The sequence below is a fragment of the Salvia hispanica genome, chromosome 4 (assembly GCF_023119035.1).
Source record: "Salvia hispanica cultivar TCC Black 2014 chromosome 4, UniMelb_Shisp_WGS_1.0, whole genome shotgun sequence".
Classification (NCBI taxonomy): domain Eukaryota; kingdom Viridiplantae; phylum Streptophyta; class Magnoliopsida; order Lamiales; family Lamiaceae; genus Salvia; species Salvia hispanica.
Genome location: NC_062968.1, coordinates 49202775 through 49205750, shown reverse-complemented (window position 1 = coordinate 49205750; position 2976 = coordinate 49202775).

Here is a 2976-nt window from a genome sequence, read left to right as displayed (position 1 = left end):
GCTTGATGATGAAAGTAGACAACGGTCTCTAACTTTTAGGAGAGATTTTCTACATTCAGCTTTATTGATAGTCTAGCGAGATCACACCGTGATAATCATGGTCAACCACCTATAAAGATCGAAGAGACAGATTAAAGCTCGAGAGGCAGCGGGCAAAAATGGAACAACAGTAAGTGTGAGCAATATATACCGACTGGCTCAAGTCCAAAGATCCCTTGAAGCGGAGGATCCTTCTACCTCCACTATCTACATTGTCAAAGAGGTAAGACACTTTTCTAAAAGGGGCGATGCTAATTTTCTATATCTGGCTTCCACGTAGTTAAATGCAGAGAAAGAAAACATCCAAAGAGACCCCAGATATACGTCATCAAAACGAAAGAGGGGAAGTACAAGTGGTGAAGGTTTAGGGACCAAATCTGTTCCTATGCCATCAACACCTCGAGCATCGATCCGCCCAACTACTGTAAATTACCTAAGTCACAGCCAACACTTTAACAAAGCTTATTGGAGGCAACCCACTTTCTTTACTTTTTCTGCTTTTTTATGTTCGTTAAAAAAAAATTAGGCGGTCGCCAAGAGACTTAAAAAGAATGGCGCCACACGCCATGAATACGTATGCTTAGCTGACCGCCTAGGTGCTTAGGGCGGGGCTGTGTGAGGCCTGGCGTACTGGCTGTGCCCGCAGATTGCTCTTTTTAAGGCCCAGAAGGTTCACACACGAGAGACTGGGCGGTCGCCACACGCCAGCCCGTAGACCCGATTTCACCATGTTTGACAAGTTTTCCATCTTTTCATTCCTTCTCAAATTCCTTCCTTGCACACAACCCCCACCTATATAAATCACCAAATTCACACACCCACACTATCATTCTCTCAATTCTCTCAAAGTCTTAGGCTCTTCTCTGACAAATTTTCCACAAAAAGTGTATAAATCCTAACTCAATTTCTCGGGTTTTTCTTTACTTCTTCCATGGGATTGTGCTTATCAGTGAATTGTCTTCGCAGAATCTCTAATTCATGATGGGGGATGATTATGTGTATGAATTAAACTTATGGTTTAAAATTTGCTCGGCTGGTGATTATTAAGTCGGGGTGAATGATGATTCTCTTGCTTTTAGAGTTTAAAAGCAGTTAATCATGTTCATAGCATTGAGCTATTATTACTTCCATGAATTGCAATATTTGTGATTTTGTAGAGATTGTTGGTTTTTATGGATATTTGGTTGATACGTCTCGCATGGGATGAATTCACGCTGGGATGATTTTCATATCCCATTTGGTTGCTTTTGCTTAAAATGTTATGCTAAAAATTGTAGATGCTTATTTGTTTCGAAAGTATACTCTCGAGTTCCTCAGCTCGCTAAAGGTTACTAAGGACCGCCACCTGGGCACAATTTTCCAGCGCGATTTTTCGAAATTCTTCGAATTTTCGCCCCGCTCAACCTCTACGCGAAATGCCTAGAGGTGTACATTTTTGTTTTCGGGGTATATACTAATGGCCCCTTATTGATTTGCAACTTATTTTCACACTTTGTTGTAAATAGTTTGGGGGGATGAAGTGGTGGACCGTGAGTTTAGGGTTTTTTTTGCTATAGTTTGTTTTTGCTTTTAATTTTTTTTCAAAAAGTCCTTAGGAGATTTTTGTGTTCTAAAAATGTTTTCTTGAATCCATGTCATGAACATAACATGAAGAACTTAGAGAACAAGTATGCTAGGGAATATTAGGACTTATTGCTAATGATATTATATTCCATCTATGTTTAAGTGTGGCTTAACGCTTTGATATGATGGTTGGGTGAAAAGGTGCATAATTAGTGAATTGTTTGAATGCTCTTTGAATCGCTTTTACCTTTCAATTTGTTCTTTAAATTCTTTCTTTAAAGTGACGACCAGACAGACGAGTGCAGCCCAGAACTGTCTAGTCCGCCTAAGTTTACAGTATTTAGTTGACTTAGAGGATGTTAGGCCGCTTTTTCTAGCTACTTTTATATCCAAAATTTTCAACCTCTCAAATTTTTCCTTGGAGCCAATTTTATCACTCCTTTTGGGGGTGTCAAAATAAATTAGGGGACAATTCCGTTGTATATAGTTTTTGTTATCTTCTTTTGTAAAGGAATTGGAGAGATATGAGGAAAGTATAAAAAGTAGTGTATTTAATATTAAGAAAGTACAAGTTGTGAAATTGAGAAAATCTAAAGAAGGCTTTGATCTAGGAAAAAAAAAGAAAGGATTTGTACAAAAAAAAAAAAAAAAGAAAGAAAAATGAAAAAAAATGTGTGAAAGGTTGTGAAAAGAAAATAAAATCAAAGGGATTAAAGAAAATTGAAGGAGAAAAATAAAGTGTTAGAAGTGCCCGTTTTGAAAAGTGGAGTCTCTTAACTCTACTTGGGATATTTTTATTTTTGGGTCATTTTTTACCCAAATTTTCTCACCTCCCAAAGAGCCGTTAAACCGAAAGAAAATTTTACTTTTGATGTTAATCACATTGAGTAGAGGAGGGATTAGACTTTGACAATATGGTAAATTTTTGCATTCTATTTAGTGATTTCTTTACCTTTATAATTTTTTAGATAGAGAAAGAAACCCCATCTTTTGCCCAATATGAGTGTTTAAATTGGTGTTCCCGAGTTAGTAATGAAAGTGCACTATTAAGCCTTGCTTGATTTGATTGGTTAATCCATGCTTAATCTATTCTTTCATCTTTTGAGGAATTAGACGCTAGTCCTTTGCTTTTGGCGCTATTTTTTTCTTTAGTGTTTTGTTGGGACAAAAAAAAATTTAAGTTTGGGGAGTTGATACTTGGATTTTCCTTTTTTTTAACCCATTATTTGGTCCGTTTTTGTTATCAAAATCACTCTACATGTCCATTATTTATTTCATACATTTTGGTATTTTGCGTGTTTTGTAAAAAGGGCATTTTTGGCAAAAGGGGAAAAACGCATAGTGGGAAATGGGAGTCGACCCGGGCCCCCCCCA